This window comes from Rhamphochromis sp. 'chilingali' (genome assembly GCF_963969265.1).
Source record: "Rhamphochromis sp. 'chilingali' genome assembly, chromosome: 13".
NCBI lineage: Eukaryota > Metazoa > Chordata > Actinopteri > Cichliformes > Cichlidae > Rhamphochromis > Rhamphochromis sp. 'chilingali'.
The window spans coordinates 16,395,246-16,406,798 of NC_137940.1; the positions used below are offsets into that span (position 1 = coordinate 16,395,246).

The 11,553-nt window shown below is 40.6% G+C and overlaps 1 long non-coding RNA gene across 1 annotated transcript; it reads right to left on the reverse strand.

Annotated features, from left to right (window-relative positions):
• Positions 1-205: 205 nt before the first annotated feature.
• LOC308408378 lies at positions 206-9,291 on the reverse strand. The gene is made up of 2 exons (XR_013973788.1): positions 7,995-9,291; positions 206-7,132 (listed from the first exon to the last, which is right to left on the reverse strand). It is a non-coding gene; the product is annotated as an uncharacterized lncRNA (long non-coding RNA).
• Between the last annotated feature and the right edge of the window lie 2,262 nt (positions 9,292-11,553).

An 11,553-nucleotide genomic window follows, 5' to 3' on the forward strand; every position in this document is an offset into this window, starting at 1 on the left:
GTTGGACCCAGTATTTTGAGTTCATTATGTTTTGGTACTTTTCCATCATGGATTTTCCTCTATGTTTCTCTGGTACTTGGTGTTTCAGTTATCTTGGTGTTTTTCTATATTATGATTTATGATCTGATACTGTTGTGATTATGTGTCAAGGGTTGACAATTTGTTCAAACACAGTAAGAGAGAAATGAGACACTGGCAGACCGACTCAGAGTTTCAAAGACGTGCGCACGGGTGAGAGTCTCTGAGCAGACTAACACACCGAGCACCGTTTACTCGCTTTATTTATAAGGCAAAATGGGTTACATAATACTTCCTCTTTCAACTGAAGAGGGGAGAGCTCAGGCATTGTCTTAGCTATCTAACTTCTGCACACAAACTGAAAAACAACGACACAGCAGTATTCATGCTTATCTGACATCGCAGACACTGAAGTAAAGAATGCATGTATATGTCCTGTCTTTGTCAAACATCTCACACACTTAAGCAAGGAATACATTGTGTTCTTTTCAACAGTAAGCTTTACCGTGTGAAAATATATAAACACTTAATTATAAGGCATACTTGTTTCTACTTGATTATACTTTAATGATTTAACTAAAATAAAAATTCTCTTAACATTCCCTCCTGATGTTAATATATTTCACATGTTTTACTCAATGCATAGTCACTTGTTAGTCACATTTTCAACTTGCACGTCATTCAGTGAAATAATTAAACAACAAGCTTGTCAAGATTGTCATAGAGATTTTCTTCTCTCTCTCCCACACTCAGCATACCATACTGACGATAGGGATCCTCCATAACTGACTGAGCCAAGACATGGTTTCCTAACATACGCTTGAACATGTTTGTCATTATGCTTCTCAGACATGGGATAATACAAGCAATGAAAAGGCAAAATAGTAACATCACACTGAAAAGGGCCAACAGGCCTTTAATCAGTAGAGATTTCCAAGAGCCGCTCAGCAGCCAGTCCCACCAACCTTGAGTATCGGTAACGTAGTCCTGCTGCTGAGCGTCTCTCAGTTGTTTCAAAACATTCAAAGCATTTGTCATGTTTAATGAATGGATGTTATCAGGTATGTAGGTACAACATGTAGTGTTAAACAATACGCAGAGACCACCTTTCTCTGCGAGAATGATGTCTAAAGCCACTCGGTGCTGCATGACAGTGATGCGAATTGCATCAATTTCTTCATTCTGTCCTTGATTAATGCGGGTTGAAGCATTTAAAAATAATCCAAAACGATAGTCCAGGGTTTCTATCCGTAGTGCGTGTTTCCCTACTCCTATCCATGGAAACAAAGCGTGTATTACCTTCTGGCTCTTGGTCCAGAGTTTGAAGTCATCTGGTACATCAGAACCAAGATATGGATCATGGGGCTTGAGGCCTGTGCTACGTTTAGCTCTGGTGTTGCTGTTCACTGACATCTTAAAGGTGTGGTCAGATACCAGAACAGGGGCACAGAGTCCGGTGCTGTTTGGTGGCAGCATGAAATAGACTTTCAGGCCACACGCCCAAGCTGCGCCCTGTACCCAGTATGTACCTGTCGATGAGCCGATGCCATCCCAATCTGGTGCCGCCAGGATCATGGAGCAGTTTCGGTTTTGTCCTAATTTCTTCAGACCCTGGGGCGTACCTGTTTGTCCGGTTGCTCCTGTGAAGTTAAAGCACACTGGGTGTTGTATGTCAGGTGGCAAAACAACTGAGAATGATTTCAGTTTTCTATGGCTGACGTTTATATGCACCCAGTAGGCTTCATTGCAGGTGTAGTTTATATTTGGGTACTGGTGGGTGCAGTTTGTTATGTTGTAGATTAAAGACTTTACACTCTGTGGGACTATATATTGTGTAGTGTTGTGGCATGTGTTGCTGTTTTGGTCCTTTATGGATCCACCTATCACCATCACAGGTTTTCCTGGTGTTGAGCAGGTCCCGGTAATGGCTTTGTCATATATGCAGAGTGCTTCAGCCTTGGTTGGGGGTTTTCCATACACTGTGGCATGGAGTGCTGTCGTGGGCATATGTGAGCAGACATAGCAGTTTGCGGCATTGTCTTCTCTGTGCACTCTGTCATGGACATACCGGTACCATGCATTGTTCAGCCACGGGTGGTTGTGTTCTTTGTCTATCTCCTTCAGGTGCGAGTTGTCGTGGGTCCACCTCTTAGGTCGGAGAATAATTGGTACTGTCTTGTGGGTTCCACTGGGCATCAACCAAAAGAGTGTCGTCATCAGGAGGATAGCCATTAGACAGAATATGTAGCACATGAGTAGTTTTCGTTTGATGTCACAAGCGCCCAAGCACAACAGCTTTGGGGCTGGAACTGGTGCTAGCATTGATTCTGAAGCTGGTTCTTCTTCTGGATTTATCAGGTTGTTTTCCTCAGTCATCTTGTTGAGATTTTATTCAGGCGTCCCTGGTGTTATTATTGGTTCTGCTCTTCGGTGGGATAGGTCAGTCTGATCTTCAGGGCGACCAGGCACACCCGAGCTCCCACGTGAGTAGCACTGCCGAGGAAGCACAGGGCGGGAAACCCGTTCAGCCCTGTCCTCCAGCAGGGGTTCACGTAAGAGTCAGGGGAACCGGCGTCTTATTGTGGTGCAAACACTTTCTTCACGTGGGATTGATGAATCCACGAAACTCGTTCGGCTATCTTACACGCTGTGGGTGTGGTAAGTAGCACCTGGAAGGGACCTTCCCACTTTGGAGCACTCCAGTTTTTCCGCTGGAGGACTTTAATCAGAATCCAATCACCGGGGTTCAACCTGCAAGAAACTGAAGAAAAGTCACTCGGCAGTTGATTGCTTAATCTCACTTCTTTATTCTCAAATAATTTTGTCATCCATTCTGCCATTGTTGTTTCTGCAATAGATTTATTAATTGGCTCACTCATTATGGGGAGTGGAAAATGTCTGCCATGTACGATTTCAAATGGCGTTAGACCACCTGTTCCTTGAGTTATTCTCATCCATAATTTAACCAAGCTTAGACATTCAGGCCAAGGTTTTTTAGTCTCTTCCATACATTTCCTCAACCTTTGTTTAATTGTGCCGTTAGTTCTCTCGACTAATCCTGCACTTTGTGGATGATAAGAACAGTGATGTTTTATGCTGAAGCCTAAAGCTTCAGAAACTTTACTTATTACTTCATTTACAAAATGTGTGCCATTGTCTGATCTTATCAGAGATGGAATACCGTACGTTGGAATAAAATGATTACATAGACATTTTGCTACTGATATTGCATCTGCTTTTTTCACTGGGTATATTTCTGGCCACTTGGAAAATACATCAATTATCACAAGTGCATATTTGGAGGATTGTGATTCATTTAATTCTATGAAATCCATGTGGACAGTGTGAAATGGATGCGGTGGTATAGGGAAATGCCCTCGCTTTGGACGTAGATTTCCCTGTGCGTTGTGTCTTTGGCAAATCATACATGTTCTGATAAACTCTTGTGCTGAACTTTCAAAATTTTTTGTATAGAATTGTTTATTAAGAATATTAATCATCCCTCCTGATGACACATGAGTTTTCCCATGTGTCACTAAAGCAGCAGTTCTATGCAAAGATTTTGGAAGCACTGGTTTGCCATTACACATCATAAGGTTGTCTTTTAATTCTGCTCCATCTTTCACCCAAGATTTTTGTTCACTCAGCGATGCTGTTTTCTGTGCATCTGCTAGTATTTCTAAAGGTATTAGATCTATGGTTTCTGTTGTTAAAACATCAATTTGTTTTTCTGCAGCTGCTTTTGCTGCTTTGTCAGCAAAGTTATTTCCTCTCGTAATTTCTGTGTCATCCTTTTGATGAGCTGCACATTTGCATAGTGCTAATTCTTTTGGCAACGTTATTACTTCTAATAGCTTTTTTAGAAGGTTTGCATGTTGAACTGTGTTGCCTGAGGAAGTTGTCATTCCTCTGTTATGCCATATTTTAGCGAAATGATGAACTGCTGAATAGACATATTGACTGTCTGTGTAAACATTAACACTTTGACCCTTATATAAAGTACATGCTCTGATGACTGCGGTTAGTTCTGCGCTTTGAGCAGAGTTTGAGGAGCTGAGAGCTTTTGCTTCTATCACTTTATCAACAGTTGTGACCGCATAACCCACACAATTTCTACCGTGAATGTCTTTTGACGCTGAGCCGTCCACAAAAACATTACTGAAACTGCTCTGGGGGGAGCTGTATATATCAGTGCGAGGTTTTGTATCTTCCTCTAATTTTTGAATGCAACAGTGTTGTTCTCCGTCCAGAGAAGTCGGCAAAAGTGTACTTGGGTTTAGCTGGCCACACTTCTCTATTTTTATGTGTGATTGTGTAAGTAGAATCCCCACATAAGAAAGTTGTCTTGCATGCGTGAGGAAAGAGAGGTTCGCTTGGAGCAAAATAGAGGTCACTGCATGTGGGACTTTGATGATCAATTTATGTCCTAGAACAATGTCTGCACATTTTTTAACTGCCTCTGCTGCTGCTGCGCATGCCTGAACACAGGTAGGTAATCCAGCAGCTACAGAGTCAAGTTTGCATGAGTAGAAAGCTAATGGACGTTGTTTTTCTCCAAAAGCTTGAGTTAAGACTGCTTTCATATACCCTCCTGCACCATCAACATGGAGAACGAAAGGTTTTCCATAGTCTGGTAATGCTAAGACGGTACATGTCTGCAGTGCTATTTTCAAATCAACGAAAGCTTTTTCTGCTTCTGGAATCCATTGTACTTTGTCTTTTAATGCTAGATCTTTACCATAAATGAGGTTCTGTAGTGGTTGAGCTAGTAATGCGTATTCTGGAATCCAGCATCTACAGAAATTGCACAGTCCTAAAAAACTCATCATTTGTTGTTTAGTTACTGGTTTTGGGGCATTTTGGACTGCTATCTTTCTGCTCTCTAACAGCTGCCTGCCTTGTCCTGTCAATTTGTGGCCAAGGTATGTTACTTCCTGGCTCCACAATTGCAGTTTATGCTGTGACACTTTATGGCCTTGCTCTGCGAGATGTTGCAAAACTGTTAATGTGTTTTCTTTGCACTCATCTTTTGTATGGCCTGTGATCAATATATCATCTACATACAACAAGAACTGCCCTGGGGCAGGGAGCGTACAAGATGACATTGATTTTCTCAAAGCCTCTGCATACAGAGTTGGGCTATTCTGGAATCCCTGAGGCAACCTTGTATAAGTATACTTTTGATTGTCAAAGGTGAATCCGAATAACTTCTGTGAGTCAGGGTGCAGAGGTACGGAGAAGAAGGCATTGGACAAGTCTATTACAGAGAACCACCGTTCTTTTGGTGTTACTTGATTTAGAATTGTGTGTGGATTTGCAACCACTGGAGGTATTTGCTCTGTTACCTCATTTATTGCTCTTAGATCATGAACTAAGCGATATTTTCCTGTATTAGCCTTTTTTACTGGAAAAATTGGTGTATTACACGTGGCTTCATTAGTTTTCACGAGAATACCTGCTTTTTGCATCTCTGCTATGACTGGTCTGATACCTTCTTTTGCCTCTGCACTCAAGGGATATTGTGGTTTTACAGGCCTATATGAGGTTGTAGTTTTCACCACTACTGGATCTGCTCCTTTTATTAGGCCTACATCCGTGGGTCCTTGAGACCATAATGTTTGTGGCAGCTTCTCTAGTTCTGGATGTGCTTCAATTGTTAATACTTGTCATTCATCTTGCTCTGTTGTGGCTAAATGTGTGGCTGGTGTGGCTGTCACCGGCCAACACAGCGTTAGCCTCATGCACCCAGTTCTACGGCCTTTTTGCCAGTCCTCACACTCTATTTTGTCATATCTGTCCATTTCTACATTTCTCAGCACTGTGCCTAACTCAGACCAAGGCGTTTGGTCGTTGCGTGCAACAGATACATGAGGGTTGCATATCTTATTTAAGCGCTGCACTGCATCTGTCTGTAACACTGAGCATACTGCATTACCACTCTGTGTCACATACAGGTGTTGTAGGACTAGTTTTTGCGGTCCTAGTCTGTGCACTTGTTGATCATAAATTTTGTCTGGACCTGGGACATATTTATACCACAAGGTGTTGTGATATTTTGCTGGGTCCTGTCTATGTGAGTGCTCAGGTAAGTACATATTAGCTTTGGCCTCTAATGGTTCAAGTTTTGGTAAATCTAAGGCCCAGTAATAATTTGGCTCACCTAAACCTTCACAAACAAAAATATCTTCAGTTTGGCTCTGACTTTCAGAGAGTAGGAGTCTGGCTTTCATGCCACTTTCTTCAGGAAAAACTCCTATTTTTAATTTTGTTAAAGCATCTCTTCCTAACAAATTTAGTGGACAAGATGGATCATAGATGCACTGATTTTTGCAGGCACGGCCACTATCTCTATGTGTCATAAAAAGGGGGTCGGTTAGATGCTGTTTTGTCACATGTCCTGAGGCTGATTTCACGATTAAGGTATCTTTTGAAGAGGTTAAATTTGGGACTTCTACTGTTAGGACAGTTTTACAAGCACCTGTGTCGCAAAGGAATTTTATTGGGACCCCGTTAACGTGCACTATAACGGTGGGCTTTGCTTCTGAGCCTAGCAGCAGTTGTTCAATGTTGTAAACTTCCCCTTCACTTGTTTCACTTCCCTTTTCTTGTGCTAGTCATTCATCACGGCGTCTGCGCCTGTCATCTCCACCTTCCTGTTCTTGGCTTACATTTCTACAGTTTCGAGCAAAGTGCCCGATTTTACCACAGTTATAACATCTCATATCTCTTCTATCTCTTCTTTGTCCTGCTTTTTGCTTTCCCCTACTTTGCTTAAAACCTGCCGTGTGTTGCTGTCCTGAGAAGGCTATAAAGCCTGTCTCTGGATCAATCATGAAAACTCCTTCTGTTTTTTCTTTTTGTTTTTGAATTTTGACTGCATGCTCAGCATATTGTAGGGCTTCAGGCAAGGTTCCTGTATTTTGAGTGACCCAGTGTTTGTCTACATGTGCTTTTATCTTAGGCAGTAGACCATTTAGGAAGGCATTTTTTAATTGTTGTTGAAAAGCAGACAGTGGATCGGCATCATAATTTAGCCCTGAGTTTTGTCTGAAAACTGGGCGTAGGCGATCCAAATAGTCTGATGCTGTCTCTCCTTCCTTTTGTTTGCACTCTCCTATCTTTCCATAATCTGGCCTTGGGGCTAAAATAACTTCTATTCTGCCATACAAGTTATTAAGCTCCTGTATTAATTGGGGAGTGTCTGGCCCCAACACGTCACCGTTTAAATCATTTCCTGTAAATTGACCTCTAGCTCTAGGAAGACTTAAACCTAATAAATCTTGAAAAACTTGATGCATCTCATGACCATTTAAACCCCACCCCTGACGGATCAATTCCACTGCATCTCGCCACGGCCGGAAGCCTTCTTTAAGGGGTGGCACATCTTTTAGTACATTCTCTCTGTCTTTATGAGACCAGGGTCGGAATGCATAAATTAAAGGCTCACCGTCTACTGGTATGACTCCTTGGGCGTCTGGGGGACCAGTGGGTTGACCGTACCTGGGGTTAGATAAGGCTACCATTGGAAACTGACCTACAATTTCTGTTTTTTTGGAATGACCATGCTTAGTCATAAGATCAAGTTGTTGTCTGGCCTCCATATAGGGATTTGAAACAAAAGGTTTGTGAGGAGAGCTTACAGGAAGTGCTGACGTAAGGTTAGGTGCAGCTGCTGCAGGCTGTGCAGGCTGAAGAGCATAAGGAGGGGGGTACGGTTTTTCTTCTCCTGCAGTTTTCTGTTTATCTTTAGTTTCCTGCTTTTGGGCACGTTTAGCAATGCGTTTATCGTTTTCTACCATCCACGCCTTGAAAAGGTGCCATTCTGCTAAGCGTTTTGCTTTTTTCTTTTGGCTCTTTTCCCCAAATAATTCTTTTTGTAAAGCAGCCTTTAAAGCAGTTATTGATTCTTGATTGCATTTGCCTTGCCAGGCTGGGCAATAAATTTTATGTGGATTTCTCCACCTATTTGCACTGACTCTTCCTGCATTTGGACAGTTTTTTTCCAACCATCCTTCATCTGCTGTTAATTTTACTTTAGTTTTAGAGTTACCCATTTTGAACTAATTACGTCAGAACTGTGACACCTTCTTTGGCATGAAAAAGTGAGAATGGGTTTTCGATAACAGCCTTCTACTCTCCCACTAATTGAGAGAGCGGTTATCAATTTTACGTGATGAAGCACAACCCTTTTTTCCACCTTTACCAATACGTGAGTGTACACAGGAAAACAGTTTGAGAAGTGGTTCGACCGCGTATTGGGTCGTAAAAACAACTCACTCCTCACAAACAAAGCGCGTTTCTATGATTTTTATTGAGATTTTCCGTAGGCCTATTTATTTGTGTAACACCTTCACCTTCAGCCACTCTTCTTGAGTGACCGGAAACCTGTTCCGTTGCAGCCACTCCCAGAGCGACCGGAACTTTTAATAGCGATTTTTCTAGAATTTCGCTCTTGCCTGTCGTCTTCTTAGTCCCGCATGGACACTGAGATCTGTCGGCGTACCTAGGTTTACACACTACTTAAAGGAAAATCTCAATATCAACGTATTTTAGCGCTTGGTGGAATGCGTGTCATATTCACCTCTACTGTGGCGCTGCGTTTTAAGATCCGGTGCTCATCGGGTCCTGGAGCCGTGAAGGCCGAACGCTGACCGGAGATCGAATTCACGTTCCCGGGTTTTTCGTTTTACTGATCAGATTTCTTCCAGCGCAGGCGTCACGACGTCAGGATCCGATGGAGACCGTCTGTGGAAAACTAGACGTTAAAATAACAGTCAGTTCTCCGGCTACGAAGGACCAATTAAATGTCAAGGGTTGACAATTTGTTCAAACACAGTAAGAGAGAAATGAGACACTGGCAGACCGACTCAGAGTTTCAAAGACGTGCGCACGGGTGAGAGTCTCTGAGCAGACTAACACACCGAGCACCGTTTACTCGCTTTATTTATAAGGCAAAATGGGTTACATAATACTTCCTCTTTCAACTGAAGAGGGGAGAGCTCAGGCATTGTCTTAGCTATCTAACTTCTGCACACAAACTGAAAAACAACGACACAGCAGTATTCATGCTTATCTGACATCGCAGACACTGAAGTAAAGAATGCATGTATATGTCCTGTCTTTGTCAAACATCTCACACACTTAAGCAAGGAATACATTGTGTTCTTTTCAACAGTAAGCTTTACCGTGTGAAAATATATAAACACTTAATTATAAGGCATACTTGTTTCTACTTGATTATACTTTAATGATTTAACTAAAATAAAAATTCTCTTAACATTATGATTATCATTTAGTAGCCTTTGGTCAGTGTCAAGTCTGTCTCTGTCTAGTCTGTGTCTTAGTAAAGTGTGTTTTGTTTCCTGTTTTACTTTGAAGGTTCTTGTTCCTGTCTGATGTTAGTATGTGCAGCTTTGTTCCCCCTGTCTCGTTAGCCCTGATCTCTCCCAGCTGTGTCTCCCTCCTGTTGCCGATTCCCCCGTTACTACCCTGTGTATATAAGCCCTGTGTGTTTTCCTGCCTGTTGCCGGTTCGTCTGTGTAACTCTGTGTCAGTCTGTTACCCTGTGGTCCACGGTGTCCTGTTCCTCGTCTGCGTCTCTCTGCTTCTCATCCCGTTGTCATATGCTCCCAGGTCTGTTATTTTTAGTTCTCCCAGTTTAGGTGTATTTAGTTATTTGTTATGCCCCACTGTTTGTTTGCCACTACACCTCTGTAAATAAAACCACCGGTATCTCATCCACTGCCTGCATCTTGGGTCCTTCTTCCAACTCCACACGGCTCGCCTTGGCAGCCGTGACATACACCTTTTTAAATCACTGTCATAACCATTCCGCAGGTTAACTCCTCTAAAAGAAACACATCTCTGCTTTATATTTGTCCTTATCTTGTTTTTTTTAAAGAAATCTGTTCCCCTTAAGTCATATTGACTCTCTCTGACTTTGAACAGCTTCTGAGTACTGGGGCAAAAAAGTTATTTTGTGCTATATACATTATCTGTGCCATTTTATATTCAACTAAATCATAAAATTTCAGGGTATTCAGATTAATAAACAATGTTAGTTGGTTCTATATAGTTTGATTGGTTTATAATTCTTATAGCTCTTTTTTGTAACTTGAAAATAGGAAGAGTGTTCGTTTTATATGCATTACCCCATATCTCCAGACAGTAAGTCATATATGGAAGCAACAGAGTACAATAAAGTGTGTATAATGATTTTTTTGTTCAGGACATGCTTTGTTTTATAGAGAATAGCAATGGTTTTTGACATTTTTGTTTTCACATGGTTTATATGAGACTTCCAACTCAGTTTATCATCAATTATCACTCCAAGAAATTTATTTTCGTACACTCTTTCAATTTCAATTCTATTAACCCTTATTTTAGATACATTTTTCATTTGTCTAGTGCCAAAAATAATCAATTTTGTTTTCTTTATATTTAATGATAACTTATTTACATCAAACCAGTTTTTTAATTTATTTAACTCCTTTTCCACTGTAGTCAGAAGCTGTCCTAGGTTTTTACCTGAGCAGTACAGAGTGGTATCGTCAGCAAACAATACACATTTTAACCCTTTGGAAATGCTACATATGCCATTTATATATAATATAAATAATTTAGGGCCCAGCACAGAGCCCTGAGGAACACCACAAGTTACCTTCAACTGCTTAGATTTTACATTATTGAATTCGACATATTGATATCTTTCATCCAGGTAACTTTTCATCCACTTGTATGCTATGCCTCTTATGCCATATCTCTCTAGTTTATTCATTAATATAGAATGATCAATTGTATCAAACGCCTTTTTTAAGTCTATAAAAACACCAACAGTATATTCCTTATTATGTATAGCATTAGATATCCCTTCAACAAGTTCCATCACTGCCATCAAAGTGGACCTTTTCACTCTAAAGCCATATTGGTTATAACTTAGGAGATTATGCTTCTCAATATATTTATCAAGTCTATTAACAAATAACTTTTCTAAAATCTTTGAGAACTGTGGGAGTAGTGATATTGGCCTATAATTGGTAAACTAACATCTCTCTCCGTTTTTATGGATTGGAATAACTTTTGCTATTTTCATTTGTGAGGGAAACACACCAGTTTGAAAGGATAGATTACAAATGTATGCGAAAGGTTGCACTATATATTCTATAATACTTTTAACTAATATCATGTCAATACCAAAAAAGTCAGTGGACTTTTTATTTTTAAATGTCTTCACAATGTTAATTATTTATCTATGAGTTGCAGCACCAATAAACATGGAGGACACATTCTGAGTAATATGTTTATTTAGGTCATTATTATTTCTTGACTCTGGAATTTCTTTTGCTAAATTAAAGCCAACATTTACAAAGAAATCATTAAATTCATTTGCAATGTCTTTAGTTTTATCAAGCACAATATCTTTATCTTTTTAAAAATAAATCCATTTCAAACAGGACAGTGGTAACAACAGTAGGCTGCGGACAATTTAAAGTTTTAGATTTTAAATAGGCTGTATACATGTCAATGGGAGCAACA